Raw genomic sequence first — 24,533 nt, 5'->3', positions numbered from 1 at the left:
TGTTCAGCCGTTCGGGCTGTAGCTCGTTCTAAAGGTCCTATGGAAAAATGCATGGGAAAAACGCGTTTTGGGACCCCCCTTTTATCTCAGCCCCCGCTTGACGGATCCCCCCGAGACTTTCAGGGTAGGAGCGGAGCGTAGCGCCCCACCTATTTTGAGAAATTCACGAGGATTCGTCGACCGGCGCCAAAGTTATTCAAAATAGAATGTTGAGGTTTTCCTATGGAAACGTGGTCCTAACTATAACTACCTACTGGCGACCGCCAGTAGGTAATATATATATATATATATATATATATATACACTATCACAATATTAAAAAACATACATATCTATACGCACACACACACACACACACGTGTGTATATATATATATATATACACACACACACACACACACACACACACACACACACAGACATACATGCAGTGGTATAAAAATAAAAACCCGTATTTTACAGGGACAGTGAAATATGGAGAATAGTTTCTTATGCTTATGAAATATGGACATTATGCATGAAAGGGAGGTCATGGAACAGGATTACTGCTGGGGTTTACCGAATTCCCAAGGAAAATGGGAACAAGCATTGGAGAGCATTGTGGGAACGGTGAGGGTGTGATCATACATTACACAGGAATAAAATACCATCTGCCTTAGATATACAAGGATATTGGAAGTCATGTTAAAATTCCATGACCTTATAAAGAAACTCAGCCTTGTTCTTCTATATGGTCATGGAACTCCTCAGTGACTTGCAACATCCTTATAATGTATGGCAGAGCTACTTTATCATATATATATAATCATATATACACATACACATACATATATATACAAACATACATATATATAGATTCACACATACCTCTTTATATATACACACATATATATAAATATACAGATACATACGTATACACTTACATACATACACACATATATCTATGTATACACACATACATACATCTATACACACACATTTACACATACACAAATATAAATGTATATTTTTATCATTTGCTCTGATTGCACTCTAAAGGCAGGCAGGGCTCAGGACCCTGTCTTGATTACAACAGGCTCCTTGCCAAACTGGAAATAAAACTATGTTCTCTTGGGTTCCTCGCCAGGCCGGCCTTTGAAATGCGATCCTGTGAAGTGGGTCACGCAGTGCCTGCAGCTTACCCTCTCCTGACAGCACAACTTATGACTGAACACGTAAAGCTTGTTATCCACTTAAGGGACATCTCTCGTGATTAAGCTTATTCTAGAGTGAAAATGGAAAAAGAGTTTGATGTGTTAAAAAGCTTTTTTCATAATATTGAAAGTCACTCGGTACTGAAGAGCGCAATTAGTAGCCGGCGATGAGAGCTCTCCGCGGAGCCCCCGGTCGGAAAGGATGCTTCAAAAGCCTGCTCCTCGTCAGGATCCCACAGGTGCTCAAGGGATGAGTGGGCAAGGTGGACGGCAGGGTAAAAGAAAGAGATGAGTGGACGCGCTGAATGTGGAGCTTGATGGCAAAGCTGAGAGATGAAAATATACCCTGATTGGATGGACGGAAGAGTAGAAGGAATAGATGATTGAATACCCTGAGTGGGTGTATGGATGGGTGACATGGATGTATAAAAAGAACGGGTGAACAGAAGGTTGGTTAGCCAAGATGGCTACAATGGATTGCTGGTTCAATGGATGTCAACCAAGATGGAAAGTGGATAGAAAAGGTGGAAGGTTTTTTAGAAAGATGGATGGCTGGGTGATGTGGGTGTTAAAAGATTGATCGTTGAGGGGGGTGTTTAAGAAGAATGTTTTTATGGGTGGTTAATGGGGAAAAATATCCTACCACTGGAAAAGATTGTTGACTAAGTGAGAAAGACGGATGGTTGTATCGGAAAGATGGTTAATCAATAATGGGGTGGTCGGACAGATGGTTAAGGTGGGCAGTTCTGGGAAATATCAGCGGCTGGGTGGTTAGCAAAGATGAGCGGTTGGGTGAGCCATATGATGGAAGGGTGGGTAGATTTTTAAAGATTGGTTATTAAAGATGGGTGGTAGGGTGTTTTTTTAAGGTGGGCAGTTCTGGTAAAGATTAGGGGTTCAGCAGGAATGAGAGATGGGCAGTTTGGATGGTGGGAAAGATAAAGGTTGCATTGGTTGATGGTTAAAAATGTGCAGCTGGGTAGGAAAGATGGTTGGTTAGGGTAGGTTTAAGATAGTCTGTTTTAAAGATGGTCGTTAATGTGGGAAAGATGGAAAGTTTTAAATATAGACAGCTGGGTTAAAACTGAGCGGTTGGGTTAAAGATAGTTGGAGAGCTTGAAATAAACGGTTGGGTGGGTGACTGGTGAAGATCAACAAATCTTGAGAAAGGTGGACGGATTACAAACTCCTGGTGGGTGCTGTAGATCGAAGTTTTGTGGGATGGATGTAAGAAAGAAGGACGGTGGAGGGATTGGGAACATGGATGGTTATTTAGATGGATGGCTAGGAGTCAAACAGTATTTAAGATGGTTGATTCAAAAATGGACAGTTGAGCATGTGATCAAGGTGGACTATTGACAGCTGAAAAGATTGATAGTCCGGTGGATCACTTCACAGATGGACGGCTGAGCTAGTGGGGGAAAAAGATGGACACTTGAGCTAGTGGGGGAAAAAGATGGACAGTTGAGCTAGTGGGGGAAAAAGATGGACAGTTGAGCTAGTGGGGGAAAAAGATGGAAGGTTGATTGTAAAAAATGCTCAGATTTTATAGATGGTATGCTGTGTGGGTGAATAGCAAAGAAGGATGGATGAGTGTCAAATGGTTGGTTTGGGGTAAGATAATCTGGTCAGGAGGGTGGGAAAAGAAGGTTGGATAGGTTAGTTAATAGAAAAAAATCGATGGTTTGGGAAGCCTTGTGTTTGAGGATATAGAAGTATGGCTGGGTCGGCTAGAGAGATGGATCGTTGGGAGAATGGTCCTGAAAAATAGACAGGTTATTTTATTTTGCTTTTTCAAGCGTGAAATATACCCTGAGGTGGTCTCAGAGCAATTTTTAGCACAGTACAATATGAATGAGAGGCAAGTTGAATATAAAGTCCACCAGCGATGGACAGCAGCAGATACCCCACCATCAAATATGCATTCCACAAGACTCAAAAAAGCCTTGAAAGAGCAAGCATCGTGAGAACCTGTGTGAAGAGTCAATGCAGGTCTTAGGCTTCTAATTTGTCAGGATTTAGGATCAATCTGTAGAGAGCTACCTTTGTGAAAATGGAATTCTACAAACCATAGAGGTAACTTTGTAAGGTTCTTCTGAATTCAAGGTGGTTGCTTTCCAATCTCATACGAAGAGGTAGGGGGGGAACCATGGACATGAAGATAACAAATGCCTCAACTTCTTTGCCTGAACAATAGGACGGACAGTGTGCACTGGTCTGTGAACCTGAGGCTTTAAGGTCAGTTGGTAAGGGACAAACAGTTTTGCAAGATAGACCAGTGACTGGCTATGGCCCCCCCTGTATACAAGTAACGAGCTTCAAAGGTCAGCTTTTATTTTACCAGGAGACAGCGCAGGACTTTCGGTGCTGAAATTATATCTCTATGTTGCTTTGAGTTCAATGATAGGCTAACTACATAGTGCTGAATTGTCAGGAGTCTTGACACGGATATGCTGTGAAGATCATATATAGGCTACTGCCGTAATCCAGAAGTGATGTGAGTATGACCAGGATAAGGAATTTTTTTTAAACTGCCAGCGGGGTCAGATGGCGATTCTCAAAAGCGTATTTTAATAGCCACTTTTATATGGGGATAAACGATTGGTCACTAGAACAGAGTGTACCTTAGTTAAGACTTTCATCCCTATGACATTATGGTGTTGCCCACTTTCTGTAGCCAAGGAAGCAGTAAGGAGGCTGGATAGTTGACAGAACTCCAACAGAATTCCAGCTTTTTGTTCTGCTCCACAGATGTACCACTGAAAGACAGCGAGACAAGCTCAGAAGTTTGCCAGGCTCACCTTCAAGTTGAAGGTGGAACTATATGTCATCTGTGAACATGCTACATCCAAAACTGTAGATGATTAAGTTGTCCATGACAATGTTAAACGCCATAGGGGGCAAGAAAGAGCTCTGGGGCCTTTTGCATTGGATAGCAGCTGTAAAGAATGGGCCTAAATTGACTTGATGGGTGAACTCTTTCAGGAAGGAAGTACTTGGGTTGGGTTAGATGGTTATAAGACAGATAGGTGGCAGGTTTGAAAGATGGACGGTTAAGAGGGTTGAAAGAATTGTGTACTGCATGGCAAAGAAGGACAGTTGGGTAGGTGGGTGGGAGAGATAGACAGTATTAAATTAGCCATTTTAAAGATTTCTGGTTTTGGTTTACGTGGATGACTGGGTGGGTAGTTAAAATGTGGTAAAGGTGGTTGGAGGAAAGGATGGGTATGCAGGTAGGTGAGTGGTATAAACGGACAGGTGGGTGGGTGGTCAGTAAAGATGGATGGTGAAAAAAGTGAAAGGGTGCATGGGTTTTTTTTTTCTTCGGGAATGCAGACCTTCCTGTGACTGCAACTGAATCATCGCCCTGTGGAATCAACTTACCTTTACCTCAAGTTAAATCTCTTTTGTAGCAGCCTGTGGTGTTTTGTTCTTCCACTGTATTGTCTCCACAAGGGAAAAGGAGAATCTGGGACGAGGCACACCAATTACATCTCTCATACTAGACTTTTAACTACCGGAAGGGCAGTAGAAAGATTAAGGATCCGGAGGAGGCCAAAATGTCTTAAGAATAAAGACTGTACTTACTATTATTATTATTTTTTTTTTTAAAGACGACATTCCGATTTACAGTCGCACACACACTATGAAGGCAGGAACCACCACTTTCGATTCCAACAAGTAGACCTCGCACCCAATAACACCATTAAAGATTACTGTACAATGGAAAATAAAGTACACCCCCAAAAAGGGGCAAGTCATTTCCTTTCTACCAAAGAAAAGAATAAGAGGTGTAAATGTTAGAATAAAAAATCAGGACAGACAAAGAATGAGATTACTACAGAATATTATTTCGAGTGAAAAGATAGTTCATGGTCTACTCTATCATGGGTCTCAAAAGCCACTTCAGAGTGTGTAGGTCCAGTGACCCGATGATCTGTGGACAGCAGTGACCAGAATCCTTTCAATGAAAGACCTACCACACAGATATTAAGCCAAAGAACAGAACAGCAAAAATGTAGCATCACTCCCAGGTTCTGCACTATACTTCCGTTCCGGGGCTCCCACCAGAAGTCAATTCCAAAATCTAGTACTCCAAAAGGCCAGAATTTGTCCTGCTGGCCTAACCTTTATGAATTTCAGAGGTTAGGTAGATGGAGCCACACTTCAACAAAGGCTGTGGGATGTTTGGTGTCTGGCCTGCATCCTTTTGATATAGTGTGGACGTTTCCACCAGACAGCTCCAGGGGACATTGTCAACACCATGAACTATATGAATACCTCAAATATGAGCCAGTACAACTGGTAGAGAACCAGTGGCATTTGATCCCTGATCAGCAGCTCATAGATGACAAGAATGCCTCTGTCCTGGACTCTTGCAACGGATTAAGTGGAAGGCTGCTAAGGGGAATTTGCTTAATCCATGAGCTTTTGCAAATTCTGATGCACGTAGTCTGTTTCCTAAATTAACACAATTATACAACGTTGCAGCTTCCAAAACAAATGACTTTACCCCACTGGGAATGGAGAGACAGAGCTCAATAATAAAAGTGGTTCTAAAGACACATACTCAATCACATTCTTCCCGTGCCTGGTAGGCCAACAAAGGGCCCAGGAGCCCTCCAAAGCCTAGATTACCGGGTCAGCCATGGATCGAATACCATCCCACTTAACAGCAATACGCTTGGTATCCAATGGTGGGTGCACTGCTGATCATATCACAGAGCCTGATACTAATTCTACAGCTGATGAGCAACGGCCATGACCTTCAAGGATCTTCGACAACAAGGCCATCGGAGCGATGGAACACAATTTGTAAAAAAGCCCAGCTTAATTAGTGACTTTTTGAAAATTCCATTAGTGATGGCCCACAAAGCACAGTTTGAACCACTCCTGATTGAAGAGTCTATTTAAGAGAGCGGTGAGCCGCAATGATAGATACGCTCCACATTCAATCGCAAATGCTGCCGGAAGAGTGCCAGCTGGACAATAAGAGCAGAGGTGGCCAAAGAATGAAAGGACTTCACTTTTGGGAACAGGATAAAAATAAAAATCCAGATAGAGCCAGGCAGAGTTCACCGCGACCCTTCAGGACAATACTGTTTAAATGACTGTCCATAACTAGGACTAGCAGCAGCAACAAAAGCTGAAGAACTCTCATCAATGGCCAACAGTTCCTAAAAAAAAAATATGACACAAAGTATCAAGTGGAAATTGGGTCCCGTTATAAACCGCTGCATGGTTACGTTTCAAACGGGAACATTTTAATCCTTCGAGCTCACAGTTTGTCTCACAAGCTATGCTGGAGCCAATACACTGCTGCTTGATGTTGCCGCTGCTGCACTCATGCGGCCAAGACAGCATCATGCCAGTACACAATGCCCACACAGCAGCAGACCAATGTGTTAAGGTTCCAGCAAGGCAAGCAGTCCCTATGAAGTTCAGGGACATCAGATACAGTGACTAGCAGCCGAACTTAAATTGGAGGCGATGCTAAGGAAATGGTTTTCCTGACTGTGCATAGGGAGTAGGGGTACCGGAGGAGCTACTTCTCCCCTTGTGCCATCTCAACCCATGAACATGTTTGAAGTCCTCTTACTTCAATTATAATGTGATTTAATAGATGTTATCCTGCCAATCCAGAAGCATTTACCCGCTAGGGCAGTATTGAAGAATCTGACATGCTCAGAGTGAGTATTTAGATGAGCGTCTATCTTTAATCCCTCCAAGAAAGAAGCAAGCAAGGGCACAGAGTCCTCCGACACAAGCATTATGCCAGGTTTGTTTCAGAGGTGTTGTGACAGCAAAGCATGAACGGCATGCTACAGCAATCTAGATATCCGCCTCTGAGCAACGCTGACAGATTTCATGCATGCTCTTAGTTTCTGCCCACGAAGCACATTTTTCAAATATGTAGAATAGAGGTTTCTACAATCTTTATTCTGGTGGTTTTCTTAATCTTTGGTAATCAGTGATAAAAAAATATTGCACATCTGTGATTACCTGTTTTAAGATCTGAGTACTTTAGCAGCAAATTCAGTCTAATCTTGAGAATGCAAAAAAGCTAACATAATATATATATATATATATATATTATGTGTGTGTGTGTGTATATATATATACACACACACATTTATATAGATACACACACACACACATATATATATATATATATACACACACATATATATTTATATTGTTATTTGTATTGAATTAACATTACCATTACTATGTCCCTACTTATGTAAGACACCACAGCAGAGCAGGACCTGTCCCTGTTCAGGTATTTAAGGGCAGGGAGTGAGAGAATATAGCAGTCCGATGGGATGCAAAGGATTCTTCTACCTCGCCAAAACCATATTACAAATCCATATTTAGGGTATTTTTGAGAGCTCTATACAATAATACTCATGGTTGAATGTAAAAGCTTTCTTTACATCTACCTCAATGTCTTATATAGGACCTAGAAAAGAACAGAAGTACATTAATTGTTGCGATGAACATTCAAGATGATCTTTGAAACAATGGCCAGATACATGGGGTCTGTTCTGGTTTGAAGTGCTCCTGGCCTTAGCATATCAGGGAAAGGTGGAGATGAAGTATTTTACATAGGCATAATGCGTGTTATATGGAGTCAGCTATATCGTACTTTTAAAGATTTGAAGATCTGCAAATGATAGGGTTTACAAAGATCACACATCTGATAAAGAGGTGAAGCCAGGATTCACCCGCGTTCCTGTGCAAACAGATTGAAGTTTTTAAGAAACAAGCGCCATTATCAAAGACGTAACAGGGCAATGCAAGAGTGAAGTGAGAGACCAAAGGGATTTTCAGAAGTAAAACCGTGCTAACAACCTACACGGAACAATTTGAAAAGGCCCCTTACAGGTGAATTCGTAATACAAGGAAAACGGCAGATTCATGCTTAAAACTAAATATAGTCCGCACAGCTGGGCTAGTGTGGCTTTGTACATAACAGAACTGCGCGTAATCCCATCCTTGACGCCGTTAAAGCCACCCTTAATCTGCCAGCAATTTTCAATTCATGCGACTGTTCCACACACTAGTTTGCACAATACCCTAAAAATGCAGCAGGTGGCGCTAGAACCTTGCAGCTAAGGCTGTCCGCAGGACGTGCTTACGCGCATTGCTCACACATCCACATTGACTAATCACTACCTGGGCAGAAGGGCTGCCATCCCCCAAGATGGATCACCTCGGGCCCACGCTGCTATGATCCAAATGAGGCGGAACGACATTATGCCCGAGTGTGACAAATGCCACAATTGAATTAAGTGGCTGGTAATTACTTTACAATGTCTCACCACCACCACCACTGAAAGTGACTTTGTGAAAAAGAGGCACTGAGGCCAGGCTATCGTTTCCGGCTGCCACAGGACCTGGGCCTCGCAGGTCAGACATGCTTCCGCTCACCGCCCTGCGGCTTATCTAGATTTCATTGGACGGCGATGAGAGGCGTTCAGTACAGAAACGACCAACCAGAGGCATGCAGGTCAGTACATAGTGGGCTGAACGTCCAACCGGAGGCAGCCGTTCAGTACATGGGGGGCTGAACGTCCAACCAGAGGCATGATGTTCACAGGTTAGAATCCATGCGAGACAAACTCAGACCTTCATCCTGCTGAGCTCCATGCCACAAGGACCATTACACTGACTGTTATCGCACCTCTCTACACGAGCATATAAAGGCAAATCTGGTTGTGCTCCTTAGTACAAATCTCACGTTTTTAGCATCAGGCCCACCACCGGTGACATGACCATTTAGAGCAGAGCCACCAGATAGTGGAATTAAAAACAGGATGTGAACCGTATCAGAAATTCATTTGACTAAACCAGGACTAATATATGTCAGGTAAAAAAAAAAAAAAAAAAAGTATTTATAAAGCAATGATGCCATGGGCCTTGTTGCAAGCATGACAGTTGTTGGAGTAGTAAAATACAACATAAGTGTTCCAAGGGCCCTTCGGGACTCAGGTGCCGGTGCCACTGCACCTGCTGCACTAATGGTAGAGCTATGCGCCTCCGAGTCTGGTAACTTTGTAAATCATCCACTATTCCGTTGCACCAAAAACAAGCCTCAGCATCTCTGTGGCCATCTCTTGCTCATTTGACACTCCTTTTAGTGTGCCTCCCAACTCATCCTCTTTTGAGGGTGTCACCCCACCTTGGAAAAATCCTTACCCTTCCAACAAGCCGGGTGATTTCCGCAGACCTCAATGGGGTCACACGCCCATGAAATCTTATAACAATTCAAACTATTGTTCACATCCCTAGAATCCAATGGGATCGCCGTCGGGGCTTTAAGTGGTGCGGGTCTCTCCAGGTCAGAGACCCGGCTATAGATAAAAGCGGGCATTGAAACGGGCCCCTCTGGCGCTATATCCTGCCCTTAGCGTTACAGGAGAATCAGAGAAGAACAATGGCTGGTCAAACCGGGAGTACAAACCACGACCTCGAGGAGCCCTGCTCAGAGTTCACGCTTTCCTTAATTTACATTCTCAAGAGTGTTTGCTTTTTCAAGGATGCGGTTTGTCTGTGGTTTTCTTTTCAGGTACCATATTACTCATTAATAGCTCGTACTGTGAACTAAGTCGCTTGTATGTGTCAATGGGAGTCAGGTTCTGGACGAGTGTTTATAGCGAAGCACATCTGACCGCTCTGGAGTTGAGGCTAAAGGTCTCGCGGGGTTGTCACAGTGCCTGTCGGCTAGCTATAAAGTTGTTCAGCATATATGCCCCTCCAGTACGTGGCCTCTCTGCAGATGGCATAGAGTAAGGGTCACGGATGCCAACTGTGGTTCTAGAAAAAAGGGTGTGGAGAAGGTACACGGCTGTCAAAATATTTACACTGTGAAAGCAAATGAAAATGCAGTGTTTACAGGTGAGTGTGTGTGTAGAGGGGCAGGAAGGGGCAGTCAAGGAGCTGCAAGGAAGTGTATTCAAGTGTGTGAAAAGAGGGCGCACAAAAGGAACGAGATGAGGTGTGTAGAATGTGGAGGGAGGATTTCAGAAAGTTGTGGGGAGAAAAGGGCGTGTCTCATAGAGATGCCATGTGGGATCGATCTTTCACTTAGCCATCCTTCCTTCCATCCATCCACCCATCTACTCATCCACTCATGAATCCATCCATTGACCCCATCACTCATCCATCCTTTCACTCATCTATCCATCCTTTTCTGATCTACTCTCACTTTCACCCACTCATCCATCCTTACATCCACCCTTTCACTCATCCGTCCATCCATTCACTCGCCCATCATCCACTCTTTCACTCAGCCATCTTTTCACTAATCCATTCACCCTTTCCCCCATTCATCTACCCTTTACCCATACATCCATATATTTACCTTTTCTCTCATCCATCCTTCCACTAATCCATCAATCCATCCTTTCTCTCATCCATCCACCCTGTCATTCATCCATCCATCCATTCACCCTTTGATTAATCCAGCTAGCCATCTACCCATCCATCCCTCCCTTCACTTACTCTCTCGCCCACCTTTCCATATTAATTATGAGCTGAGCCCTTTTCTGCAGAGTTGCAGATATAAGAGGCCCATCAAGAATTTCACCCTTGCTGTAGTTCCTAAAACAAGGGGTGGGGTGGGGATAGGGTTCACTATGCCCCTGCACATCGGCAATCTGGAAAAGTGGAAGTCATGAGTCATGCACAGTACCAGGACGTGAGGTGACTGTGACATGGTGTTGTTTCCAGGGCTTTAAGTGGGATGAATAAACTGGGGGGGGGGCTCTCCAAAGGGGGTGTTCGATGTAATTAGGGTGTGGCTTAAAACATGCCTCTTCTGCCATTGTATCCCAATATATAACACAAGTATCGTTACACCTAAAACAAGTCAGAACTATTGGCTCTGTCAATAGTTGTTAGTTGCATAAAATAAAAAAACAGCAACCATGGCTTCGTTAAATATTGAAAATGCATCAGTTCTAAAATGGTGAAACTGTGAAAGAACTCTAACCCCTTCTTTTTAACTTCTTTCACCAGCTTCTTGTCATGAACTGGATTCTCACTTTTTTGCACTTTTCTTCTATCTGACAGAGTGCCCTGCAGGAGGAGGCCACCACATGCTGTAACAGCCCAGACTGGCCCAATATGTGGAAGTCAGCCGCATACAGAACGACAATGGGCGGACGGGGTTGCTCTTGTGCTCAGAGGGTGAGTGGAAGGCGGCCCCGTCAGGGAGTTGAGGCTTCATGCAGGGGAACAGTGCTGTTCCCTGCAATGCCCCAAATTATGGACAAAAGGAGTCTGTAAAAGGGATCATCACGGACAACAGACGTGAGATCCAAATTACGGACGGTCTGTGAAATTTACGGACGGTTGGTCACCCTAAACAGGTGTGATTGTGACTTTTAGGTGCATGTTTGTGTCTGTTACTGTGTGATAATCGGGATGCAATAACCAAAAAAACAGTGGCACCAAAATACGGGTTTGATGGTAAGCTATGGAATGAACAGGATTTTAGTTTAAATGCTTTAAGGCCACACCCTTAATTACATAGGCCACACCTCTTGGAAACGATTCCTTGATAGCTTCTTAAGCCACTCCCTTTTAGGGATCCACCACAATCACACACATACACACACACTTTTCATCTCATCGCCTTGATTACCGTGCCATTAGAAAACTACCTTCAATGGCCTTTTACTAGTCATCAGTAGACAGCTGCTGGTTCTGGAGCGCTGCCTGGTGGTAATTGTGAATCGCAGCACTACAGGAAGATAAACTGCTCTTAGGGCCTTGGTACCAAAGGCAGCAGTTTCGTTTCTGCCCCCACCATGCTCATGCCACCGTCCGCCACTGCCCCTGGAATGATGAAAAAGGCCCTGCCCTCCTGCTTCTGCTTTCCCCTCCTACACTCTTTTCTGAGCAACCCCTTCTTCTGTGTCTAACCCTTTCCTCTGTAGGTTACGCCTAAAAAATACTCCAGAGCCTTACTGATGTCCAAGGGGAGCAAACACTAACCAAGGATCTGGGTTCATCTACCCCAACCCTTCCGCCGCTGCAGGCACTACCTGCAACCACTGACTGCTCGGTGCATGCATGTAATGTATCAGTCTACTCCTGTGCCTGGGCAATCGCCCCTGTGCATTGCAGAATGGTTCCAATACTTCCTAAAGAGCTCTGATGCCAGTCAATCCATGTTCGCTCGGTAGAAACAAATGGAATATAAAGGATAGATACAAATTCTTTAAAACAAATGTAGAACATATTGTTGTTCTATGGCCCTCTTTTGTCTTCATAAAAGCTGTTGATGAACTTCTGAAATATGTCAGAAATGTGTCGGCGAGCACAAACCCAACGGAGTTCATCTAGAACCTGTGGAGAACATAAGTATAGTGTAACTCTAGCGATAACACAGTAGGAAGGGAGGTGTTATCTTCAGGGTGCTGCAGGGGAAAGGGGGCGGCACCAGCTGGTGGGATGTGTACACACACTCCTGCAGTTCAACTTCCCCACTCCTCTCTCGGTAATTTAACATGATTTAATAGGAAGGTGGAAAGAACCCGCTGCAGCTGGTGACATAGTCGAGTTATACTAACTAAGCAGGCATGTGATAGCATTGTTTATGTTATGCGGATTTGTACAGTGCACTATCACCCCGGAGGGTATCCTGGCACAGAGCAGATGCGAGTGTCTGAACATCGGGCCTAGTGGTAGTACTTGAAAAGCTAGGTCTTAAGCTTTCTTATGGAACTCAAGAAGACAGCTCTTATGTGCAGTGGCAGGTCGTCCATGCTTTAATAGCGATGCGGGAGAAGGCTTGACCTCCAAATCGGGTGTTCTGTGTGCGGGGGATTTGTGCAAGTAGGAAATCGGATGAGTGAAGGCGTCTGGAAGGTTTATGAAAATAGATGCAATTGTTAAGAATTGCTAGGCCAGTCTTATTGAGTGCCTTAAAAGTGTGGGTGAGGAGTCTGAATTGTGCTTTTTTGTGAATGGGGAGCCATTGGAGCTTCTTCAGATGCGGGGTGATGTGAGAACGGCAAGAGGTTGAGAGTGATTCTGGCCACTGAGTGAGATGGTTTGTGGTGCTGTATATCAAGAACAGTCGCAAAGTCCTTTGAGTCTGCACTCTATGCAGGCACAACCACCAAACTCATGCAAAGACTCCAGATGATCCAGAACGAAGCCGCCAAACTAATTCCCAACCTTCCTAAGAGAACCCACATCAACCAACACCTGAACGACATCCACTGGCTCCCTTTCCAGAAGAGATGCCAGTTTAAGCTACTGACAAACGCCTACAAAGCCCTCCACGACCAAGGACCCGCCTACATTAACCACCATCTGCACTTGCACCGACCCCCGGAACGTGCGCCCTGTAAACCTCGCCCTCACAAAGACCCCACGGATACGCTGCTGCCACGCCAGAGGACACTTGTTCTCCCATTTCGCTGCCAAATCTTGGAACACCCTTCACCTCCGCACCTCGCCCTCGCGGACCAACTTCAGGAAGAGGCTCAAGACCTACATCTACAGCAAGCGCCTGGATACCCTTGCGGGCGACAAGCCACACTTTGTAAATGCTGTTTGGTTGATTGATTGAGTCTGGATATCAGTAGGCAGAGATGAAGGCTTTAGATAGTGATAAGTTGGAACATGATGAAGATGAAGGAGCCGGCGAAGAGGGAGAGATGTTGCATGGGGTGGGAGGTGAGGTATATTGGCTCTAAAGGTCAACAGTGCAATACTTGACAAACGTCAGCAGAAACTGCAGTCTGTGACTGAAACAGGTAAAAAGTTACCCCTGACTGTAGAAAGGTAACAAGGTCATTCCAATGTCAATGTAAAAATGTCAATAACAAAACCTGATGTATGGTTGACAGCTAGCTTCTGGTTGAACAGCACACAACGTTTCCGGTCCTCGGTTTTCTTACTATCTGGTTCTTTAGACTAATGGGTTCAATAGAAGTGAGAGAAGACTACAATTCCCAGAATGCTCTATGTGGATAATAAGGTATCAGAACCACACAAAAAAATGGGATAACAAGAAGACACTTGACAAATCTAAACCCTATAGTGGAAAATGAAAGGTCGATGCAATGAATACTTGAAACTCGTGGGGACTTGCTTTGCTGCGTTCTTGGCACAGCTACAGGCAGGGAAGTTTGACGTCTAGCACGAGATCAACATTATTATCCAATCCGAGTCTTCAGTCTCACCCCTGCGCAGAACACTGATTGCATCTACTAGAAACCGATAAGCAGGCGCAGTTTACACACTAGCGCTCAAATCCCCGAAAACAAAGGCCCCAGCCTCGAGCACACAGGAAATCCAATTACTAGCACTTGAATCGGCAAAGTACCAGACTTAGTATCATGAGAGGTCGCCAGGGAGAAGGCGGCGACAAATCCTAGTTAATGGGACCCGTTCAGTGTATAAACACGCTAATCTGAGAGCAACTGAGAGAAGCCCGGATAATCACCGGAAACCCATCTTCGCTGCCGGAGAGCTGGCTGAGAGGATTCCCTTCCGGGCGAAGAATGGGGGTCGATGGCCTACTGGTAAGCATGTCTAGGGAAGTAGCGCCTGATACTGGCAGCCGCAGACGACGTAGGCACACTCTCCTCTCGTCACACCGAATGTTCTCGAGCGCCCTCCGTGGGCTTTACTCATCTAATGCAAGAACACCCTCCAAGGGAGACTTCTCCTGCCTCCCTTGTAGGACGAAAGGACATTTCTCCATGAAATCTTATTCACGAATAGCTCGAGGTCATTTGTCCGCCTCCAATCGCCCCTCCCCAGAACCCCAGAACAAAGGCTATTGCTTCAATCGCTGCTCAGTCGATTTTTAAGAGTGCCAAGTAACCCAGGTTTATTCGTGATGTACTGCTCCAGTTCAGACGTTCCCTTTTGAATTCTGGGACTTGTAGTCCTGTTATATAATGACAAACAGGACCACAAGTCCCAGACTTCAAACAAAAAACCTGTACTGGTGCAACATATTAGGCATGGACCTGAGAAACCTGGCAGGGCTGCAAAGATGGCCAGTGTCAAGCTCTCTGAATGACTCTTCTAGGCCTCTCTTTACCAAAGTCCACACCCTCACCTCAAAAATATCAAAACTTAAAGAGTTTAGAGTCGGTAAGCGCTTTTTCCTCCACCCGCATTAGTACCCTATCATACCCACACAAAATGCCACGCTCCCTTCCCATCACGTCACGCACAGGTCTCTGTACCGACGTAAAAACGCTAACCCCGCAAGAGCTCACACAGGAAGGACCACTACATCAATGTAATACATTCGCGCTTGTAAGGGCGAATGCCTTATTAATAATAATTCTTTTATATAGAGCTAAACTGCAATTCTGTTGTTTCTAGCACTGTAAATAAAGGGTGGTCTATTACCCAATCTATGATTGTCAATTTTCCGCCTCTGAAGGATGAAAGCATAGCCTGCCATGTTGGTATTAGGACTCTTGAACCCCAAAACTCCTTTATTTGTCAGCGATGAACGTTCATCTCACTCAACCATCCCCCGGGCAAACATGAGGGGACCAAGTATTTTTATTTACATGTGAAGCTCTTTTAGGCATGGATGATGCACGCTCAACAAGGAAAAGCGCGAGCCTCAGTGAGCGCGACGTTAGGGCCAGGACCCAAGCCACACACCCACTTTCTCTTTTCGGGTCCAGGCCAGTAGCCCGGTGGGCTGCTGGCCGGACAAAGTGCTTCTGGGTCAGGTCGTGACGTATGTCCGGTCGGGGCATGGCCCGGAAGGGGCGGAGCCGTGGTGGGGGCTATTTAGCCCCAGGTCTCACCTGTACGCCCTCTCTTCGCTCCAGTACCCTCCTGGGACATCGAACGACCTATTTTATCTTCTTATCGTTCGGGTTAATTGGCAGCGTTGTCGTCGTGGCTTTACCGCGTCGTTTTCTTCGGCTGGGAGTTCTGGAGCAGGCGGCGTGAGCGAGGATCAGGCGGTGGTAGCACGATCGTGTCGGCAGTGTCCGGATCCCGAGGTGAGGTGTCTGGGGGAGCGCGTTGTGGCTGCCGGTGGTTGGCACGAGGGGAGCGTGTGAATCTGATTGCCTTTTCCCGTGCCGGGTGCCGGCAGTTGCTTGCGTTTTCTCCGCATGACAGGGTGTGACGCCTCCCTCGGGGGATCCGGACACGGTAGTGCGCGACGGTAGAATTGTGGCCCAATAGTCCACATAGCGCTGTAATTTGTTTTGGCTCAAGTTTCGGCATCACCTAGCTCCCTGTTTTTGTGTGGACTCTGCTAGCTCGGGGGTTAGAACTTTGCGCTGGGAATGCGTTAGTTAAGGTTTCGAGCCCCGTGTTAGCTTTTATTTTGATAATTCCTCACGAGCTGCCTGGTTGGCGCTACCTTCCACTTGGGGGGGGCCTTGAAGTACGCGCAATCACATCAGAGCTTGGCGCGCTTTCTGCGGGTTTGAGATCGCCGATATTACGGAGCAGGCACTACGGGGCGGGGAGCGGGTGCTTTTGGGCGGGAAATTCAAACGTCCCGTTATTATATACGCGCTTCTTTACTAGAATAGGAGCGTGTAGGCTAGAAAAAGCAATGTTTAAGCAAGGCATGACAAATGTACAATAGGGCTCATTGATACAAGCATTGTGTAACACTGATTACCTACCAGTAAATTGATGATTGCGAGCCACGCGCTCTTGTGGGATTGAAGGGGCATTGTGGCAGCAAGTGGACTTGTGAGTAGTTGTATTTTCGGTGTACAGGGCATTCAGGTGTAGGGCATTCGGTGGGGAGTAGTTGGGATTGTTTATAGGTTACATTGTTCCAGCTGTCCTGCGTAGAGCATCTCAGTAGAGGGGATTATTTGAGTAGTTGCAGAAGGGGAATTATGCCACCTAAAAGAAATCCAAAGAGGAAAGGGGGCGAGTCAGAGATTGCAAAACTTTTGAAGTTGGTATTGGAGAAGTTGGGCAGGGATGATGAGGAGAGTGAGGAGGAACGGGGGGAGGCGCCAGTGTCCGATAGTGAGGAGGTCACGGAGCCGATTGAAAGGGCCCGCCCCCGGAGAACCTTAGTCCCGCCCAAGGCAGCATTTCCACCATTGGTGAAGAAACCTAAGGTGACCAAAAAAGGGAAAGGGGGCAGGGGATCAGAAGAGATACACGACCTTCCAGTAATGCCTCAGCAGCCGGTGGGGCCTCCTACGCCAGTCCCCAACCCACCAGAACCTGCGCTTCCTATGCCTGTGGAGCCTCCCGCACCGAGGCTTACTACCCCCGTGCTTGCTACCCCAGTACCCGGGGTACCTACAATACCCAGTGTGCCCCCACCAATTAGTCAAGGGGTACCCCCACTCGTAGGAAGTGACCCTCCGCTAGAAGCACGGGACGATGTAAGTACAATTTTAGCAGAGATTAGAGGGGCTTTGAAGGCCTTGGTACCAACGCCTACTCCCCCAATTCTCGCAGTGCCAGAGGTTGCACCAGTGGTGGACTCAAGCCCAGTGGGAGTGTCTGGTCCGATAGCGCCCCCCACCTCAGGTCACACGGGGTTAACAGCAGAGGGAGGGCAAACAAATACAGCAGCCATACTGGCAACGGTGGAGACACTTTTAGCACAACTGGGTGCACCCACAGTGGGGAACCCGAGTAGCAGCGGCGCGACGGTAGCACCATGGGCTCCAGCAATGGGTACGCCAGACCTAATTGGCGAAATGAACAAACAGGTGGCCCTTCTGGGGAAAGCCCAGGATAAGGATGCAAACACGCCCCCTCAGGCGGTGGGTCAAACGGCCCCCGCTGTATGCGTGACAACGGGGGTAGCTGCAGGTAAGGCAGGAGAGTGTACAACCAAGGAGGTAGACAGTGGTTCAAAACCGAGTGGAAGTCATGATGTGGTGTTATCTAAACGGGGGAAATTGGCATCGCACGTTGCGCAGGACACAAGGGAAAAGATCTGGAAAGGGGATTTTATTGACATAGTCTCCTTGATTAGACCAAAGAGGAGGGAGGTAGAGTCTAAGGAGAAGGATGGGAAAGACAGTTCCTTCAGAGAGAGGAAACCGAAGGTTGAGGAGTCAATCACTAACTGGTTGTTTGGCTTTAATGTTTTTTCCATAGTAATGTTAGAAAAGAAACCAGAGTTGGCTATTCCCCTGATTTGTTATTCCAATAAAATTCTAAAGGCTCAAGCAATGTATGGTGGTATGGCTTGGCTGGATTATGATAGGGACTTCAGATGGGCCAAGGTAGATGACCCAGACATGAGTTGGGATCAAACTGAGGTAAATGTGTGGTTAGAGAGCGTCAATAACAAGGCGCCCATGAAACAGCCCTTTCGGACTTCCCAGGGGGACACGGGGGAGAAAAAGGGAACATGTTGGGCTTTTAATAGGAAAACATGTACATGGGCACCCGGTACATATACGTTCAAACACGCTTGTGCCTACTGCGGCCACCCTTCTCACCCAGAGTTTAAATGCATCAAGAAGTCCAAAGAGAAGGGAAGAGAGCCTAAACCCCCGCAACAGTGAGCTGCCCACGCCAGTTGATCTAGGGAGGCTGATTTTCTGGCTGAATCAGTACCCGAATAGGGAAGCAGCCAAGATATTGTATGAAGGTTTCTCCATGGGCTTCCGCATCCCGGCGCAAGGTGTGCCCCCGGTGGGGTACTGCAATAATCAACTGTCCGCATGCACACACCCTGCAGTGGTTAGTCAGAATGTCGATAAAGAGAGGGCGCTGGGGCGGGTGGCTGGCCCGTTTGCTGCTCCTCTGTTGCCTGGGTATGTGTGTTCACCGCTGGGCGTGGTTCCTAAGAAGGAGCCAGACCAGTTCCGGATGATTCACAACTTGTCAGAGCCGAGGGGGGCATCAGTGAACGATGCCATAGACCCGTCCCTTTGCTCTGTGACATATGCTTCCTTTGATGCGGCCCTGCTAAAGCTACGTGGCCTGGGGCCCTGCGCCATTATGGCTAAAGCGGACATTGAGTCTGCTTTTCGGTTATTGCCAGTTCACCCCAAGGATTTTCACTTGCTGGGTTTCCAGTGGAATCACCAGTTTTACTATGACAAATGTATGCCCATGGGTTGTGCAGTATCATGCAAGTACTTTGAGATGTTTAGTTCTATGCTGGAGTGGTTGTTTGTCTTCAGAACAGGGAATAGGGAAGTAGTACACTACTTAGATGACTTTATGATCATGGGCTCCCCAGCGTCAGGAGCCTGTGGCCAGGCATTGACTAAGCTAGTAGGTATTATGGCGGAGCTAGGCGTGCCACTGGCTCCTGGGAAGACAGTGGGCCCGGCCACTTGCATGTCCTTTTTGGGCATTGAGACAGATTCTGTTTTGGGTGAGTGCAGGTTGCCCGAGGACAAAGTGCAAGCCTTTTCGAAAAGCCATAGAATCTGCCTTGGCCGGGCCTAAGGTAACGCTGTATCAGCTTCAAGTCTTGGTGGGTCAATTGAATTTTGCCCTAAGGATTATCCCGATGGGATGCCCTTTCTCAAGGTCGATTGCCAGGGCTATGGTGGGGTTAACCTAGCGACACCACCACGTGCGATTACAGGCTGACGTAAAAGAGGACCTGAGGGTCTGGCGCAGTTTCCTGGCCGATTTCAATGGGAAGGTAATGTGGCCAGAACCCGCTATATCCAGCGTTGACTTGGGTTTGCTCACTGATTCAGCCGGTAGTGTTGGTTTTGGGGCTGCACTGGTGCAGGGGCGACTGGCCATCTTCGTGGCATGAGAGCGGCCTGACCAGGAATATAGCCTTTTTGGAATTATTTCCCATAATAGTGGCAGTGAACATCAGGGCGGGGTTCTTTAGGAACAAATCTGTAATCTTTTGGTCAGACAACATGGCAGTGGTCGAGGCAATCAATAGGCAGGGAGCTACTTGTAAACATGTGTTGAGACTATTGAAACACCTGGTGTTAGCTTGCTTGAAACTCAATCTGCTCTTCAGAGCAGCTCATATCTCGGGGGTGGAGAATCAGGCTGCTGATGCTTTGTCTCGCTCCAAGTTGCAGGATTTCCGGAAGTATCAGCCTCGGGCGGAGGAGCAGATAACTAGGTTCCCAACATCTCTGTGGAGGATTGGAGCCCCGCCCTAGTAGGGCTGGTGGGAACCTCTTTGAGTGAGCGTACTAGAGGGATGTACCAGCAACAGTTCAAGGCTTACAGGATATTTGCTAAGCCCGCGGGCCTGTTTTCCACAGGGGCGCTTTGTGAATTTCTATTAGTTTTGAAGAATCAAGGGAGGCCAGCTTCTTATGCTAGGGCGTATGTGGCGGTGATTGGTTTTTTCGCTAAATTAGCGGGCAAGCGAGATACTGGCGCAGCCTTTGTAGTAAGGAAAGCATTGACGGGTTGGGCTAGGCTGGAAGGGGTCAGGAAAGATAGTAGAAGACCGTTAGATGTCAAAATCCTGGGGGATAATCTAGGGGTTCTACAATCGGTATGTTCTTCCCATTATGAGAGTATCCTATTGGGGGCAGTCTTTTCCCTTGCTTTTTATGGGGCTTTTCGGGTGGGGGAATTGGTAGGATCTTCCCAAACTGACCATTCTGGGGGATTACAGTGGCAGGACACAGAGTTGTTGCCAAAGTGCATGGTAGTGGTTCTGAGAAAATCCAAAACGGACCCCTTGGGCAAGGGGGTCACGATTCGGTTGTGCCGGGCGCCTGGAGAAGATATCTGCCCGGTGGCTGGGATGAGGGCATACTTGGGGATTCGTCCAGCAGGGGTGGGGCAGGCCCTGTTCATACATGAACAAGGGGACTGTGTGTCGCGTTTTCAATTCAAGGCCGTATTTGGGTGGGCACTGGGATGTCTGGGGCTGAATTCCAAGGGTTATTCTTCACATTCATTTAGGATTGGGGCGGCGACACTGGCAGCAGGTGCCGGATTACCAACTGAGGCAGTCAAGAAAGTGGGGCGTTGCTCTTCAGCGTGTTTCAAACGCTATGTGCGGCCCGAGTTGTTATGAGGCGCTCGACATGTCCATGCTGACTTTTCTATTTCTTTCCTGTTAGTATGTCTGCGAAGGTCATATGGGTGTTGGGACACTCGTTCGTGCGGCGTTCCTATGGCGGGGCGTCGGTGGCCTACGAATCCGGCAGCTGCGGCAGTTGATCGAGGAGACATGGGCACGCGAGGGACATCAGTCCCCGGACTTGGTAATCCTTCATCTGGGCGGCAATGACATGGTGGATTTGGGATGCTTGGCGGTCAAGGAAACCTTACTGACTTGAGTTTGCATGGATAGGCAGGACATTCCCTCACACACGGATTGCATGGTCCTGCATGATGCCTCGCCGGACATGGGCCACCGGAGTCCGATTCCGTGCCCTGAACGTGTCGGTGAGGCGTCTCAATGGGGAGTTGGCCAGGCTGTGCCCAGGATCGGGCCGTTTGTGTCACATTCCACATAGACTGATTGCAGGGGACATAATGTTTCATCCGGACGGCGTACATTTGTTGGATTTTGGCACAAACACATGGATCAAAGGGATTTGGTCTTTTGTCGAGTTTGTTTGCAGGTGGTGAGGGTGAAGGACCTGTGGGCCCTGGTCACCCTAGTGGCGGAAAAGAGACCACACAACATTGATTTCCAGGGTAACGGGAGGCCTACTTACATACTCCCGAGGCCAGCACTGAGGGGAGAGGCGGTAAGCTCCTCGCAAAGAGAATGGGGACACTGGCTGGGGAGGCAAGGGCGCCAGGTCACGAACGCCTCCTTCGCAGCCTGGTGGTAGAGGGGTGGGCCCCGGAAAGGACGGACAAGGATCGAGGGCTAGGGGCTCACCGCTCAAGGACGCAGGTGGGTTGCGCCTTGCGTGGTTCTCAGTAAGAGGGGCAAGCCAGAGTGCCCCTGGGTGCTGGAGTAAGTAGATAATTCATAACTGGTGGTTATGATCAACGGTAACACCTGTAAATATTAAAATGTAAAGTTTGAATTTATGAAATTAATTTTAAAGAATATTTTGTCATGTTTATGAATAAGTGATTATCTATTGGTTATTAAACATGGCCATTCTTCAACCCACACACAGGTCTGTCAAATTTGATGGTGGGATTTCAGGGGTTGGGGCGGGGGACTACTTGGGGGGGTCCGGGCTCTAGCGTTCATTCCAACAGGAATTAGTAAAATACAATGTGTTCTGCACTGAGACAGGCGGGATCCCCTCTTCAACCACACTATCACAGACCCCTTATGGGAATAAACACATTTTACTAGTATCGTTCTCCGACATCCAATTACAATAAAGTTGCATCACTTAATTTAGGGTAGGTCATTAGTAGCAGGGACTGGCCATTAGACTATTCAAGTGTACAGGCCGCAAGTGAGGCACAGAAGGCAGCAAAAGGGATAATACTAGTTTTATCTACTGAGTCCAGGTTAGTCCCATCCATGACACATGGAAGTGCATGCACTGCTACAGCCTTCAACCAACCAGCTCTTCAATGTCCACCAATTAACTCTTCATTCTAAGCGTGCTTTATTTGTGGAGGGGCTATAATCCGAGCCTACTGGTTTGCTGCCGCCTCTTAACAATCTAACAAGTGTATTGCTGTGCAAGCACGTCAGCCATGGTAAATTAAGATATCTACCCAATACTGCAAGTCACTTGTTGTATTGAAAGAGCCACGACATGCCATGTGAATGGCACACACTGAATTATTAGGCAGTGCACTGGGCTTGCCATTTAAAACAGATTCGTTTCTCCAGATGGTTCCAATGTACGATAATTTGAATGTGCAATATATGCACATTTGGCCTTTCATGAGAAAGGTTCCCAAGTTTGGAGGTGTTGTTTGTGAAGGCAGGACTGTGACTGTTGGAGACGTGGAACGGGGCAGATACAATGGTAATCTCACAGAGGCTCTTAAATCCGCCCTTGATAAATTGAAGGCTCACATAAAACCGTCGTTAGTGCCCGCACTCACCACTTCTAATCATGCAGCAAACAGGGCTTAAGGTTTCCAACATCGGCCCATGTGAGCTGTGACCAGTGCTAAAGTGTTATCAATACCCATGCAGTGCATCAATGGCTTTAGCCTCGTAGCCTCTTGCTGAGGGCTGTACTGGTTGTTAAAGGCACTGAACTCGAATTATAGGTCGGAGTTGCAGACAAGGGTCTATAACGAGGGAGAGGGCCTTTAACAACTGGTATAGCCTGAGGCAGAAGGGCTTTAAGAGAACATTTCATCCACTGAGAGTGTAATGTTCTGAATTAAAAAAGAAAGATTTACTGGTTGGTAATCCGCCTCAATTCTGTGGCCCTCATTGGTGGCCGGATGAACCCGTCCAGGTGGTTACAGTTCTGGCCTTCAGGCTGGATGATAAGCTCACCATAGACCAGCAAATAAATAAGGTGGTCGCCAGCTGATCTGGCCTACTCAGATGTTTGAGGAAAATATTATGGCTTTTACCTCCCTCTAACCAAAGAATGACTGTGCATCCTTGAACACTTCCAGAGTTGATTATGGCAATGCACTTCGGGGCAACCAAATCCTCTGAAAAGGCTGCAGCTTATTTAGACTGCCGCAGCTCGTCTTCCACGTTATATTGTGAAATAAGTTATGGTTTCTTCTCATGTATGCAGTCTTCATTGGCCTCCTATGGATAAATGCATCCAGCTCAAAGCTTCCTTGTGCTATGTACACAAAGCCATGGCCTGTCCTGGGGGCTCCCTATTCAAGTTTGCTGGTCCATCCATGTATCTCGAACTGTGCTTTATGCTCAAGTAATGAGAATCTTGCTGCAGCCCCCCAAGTGAAACCGGCAAGAAGAGCGCCCCCTTTCCTTGCCGGGTCTCAAATTGTGGAACTCTCTCCCTCCGAGGCTTCGAAAATTTGTCCATTTAAAACGTTTAGAGAGCATTTGAAAACTTCTAATTTTCCATTCCTATGGTCCATTTTTTCATTTTAGCGCTGTGAAGCCACAGTGTGGTATCCACGCGCTTTAAAAAATAGTTTTTTAAAAGTTAGAAACAGAAAGACAAATATTGGAACGTTGGAGCAGAAAGTGTATGAGCCACCCCTCTGTCTTCACTGGTGCACCCAACATTGAATGCTGTAATCCAGTTCACATTCATTGCTTGCAAGTGTATCTCGTGAATTTATCTTGACAATATGGCACGGATACGACCCTCGTGTAGCAATATTGGACACCCAGTTGCAAGGCTTCAATAAGTCAATCTGTCTTCGTGCAGGAGAAAAGCTCTGCCCCCCAGGGTGTTAGCTGAGTCCTTCCATGTGTAAAATAAAAATGGATGATGCTGTATCTCCCTATGTCCTGGTAGGGAAATGAGGAGCACTGAGGGGGTGCGGTGTGCTCGTGAATATTCACTTAGCA

The 24,533-nt window shown here is 46.8% G+C and overlaps 1 protein-coding gene across 5 annotated transcripts in view; it reads right to left on the bottom strand.

Moving 5' to 3' along the window:
- The window catches only part of PEAK1 (pseudopodium enriched atypical kinase 1), a 523,641-nt gene that overhangs the window by 55,921 nt on the left and 443,187 nt on the right, over positions 1–24,533 (bottom strand). Inside the window, exon 1 of one of the 5 annotated variants that reach the window (XM_085643882.1) lies at positions 8,372–8,479. The exons of the other annotated variants lie outside the window; for them this stretch is intronic. The gene's annotated coding sequence lies outside the window, so the exon portion shown is untranslated. Of the gene's footprint in view, positions 1–8,371; positions 8,480–24,533 lie in introns of those variants that run through there. 5 annotated transcript variants of the gene reach the window in all.

Source organism: Triturus cristatus, chromosome 3_1 (assembly GCF_964204655.1).
Source record: "Triturus cristatus chromosome 3_1, aTriCri1.1, whole genome shotgun sequence".
Taxonomy (NCBI): Eukaryota; Metazoa; Chordata; class Amphibia; order Caudata; family Salamandridae; genus Triturus; species Triturus cristatus.
This window is presented reverse-complemented; position numbering and strand designations above follow the sequence as displayed.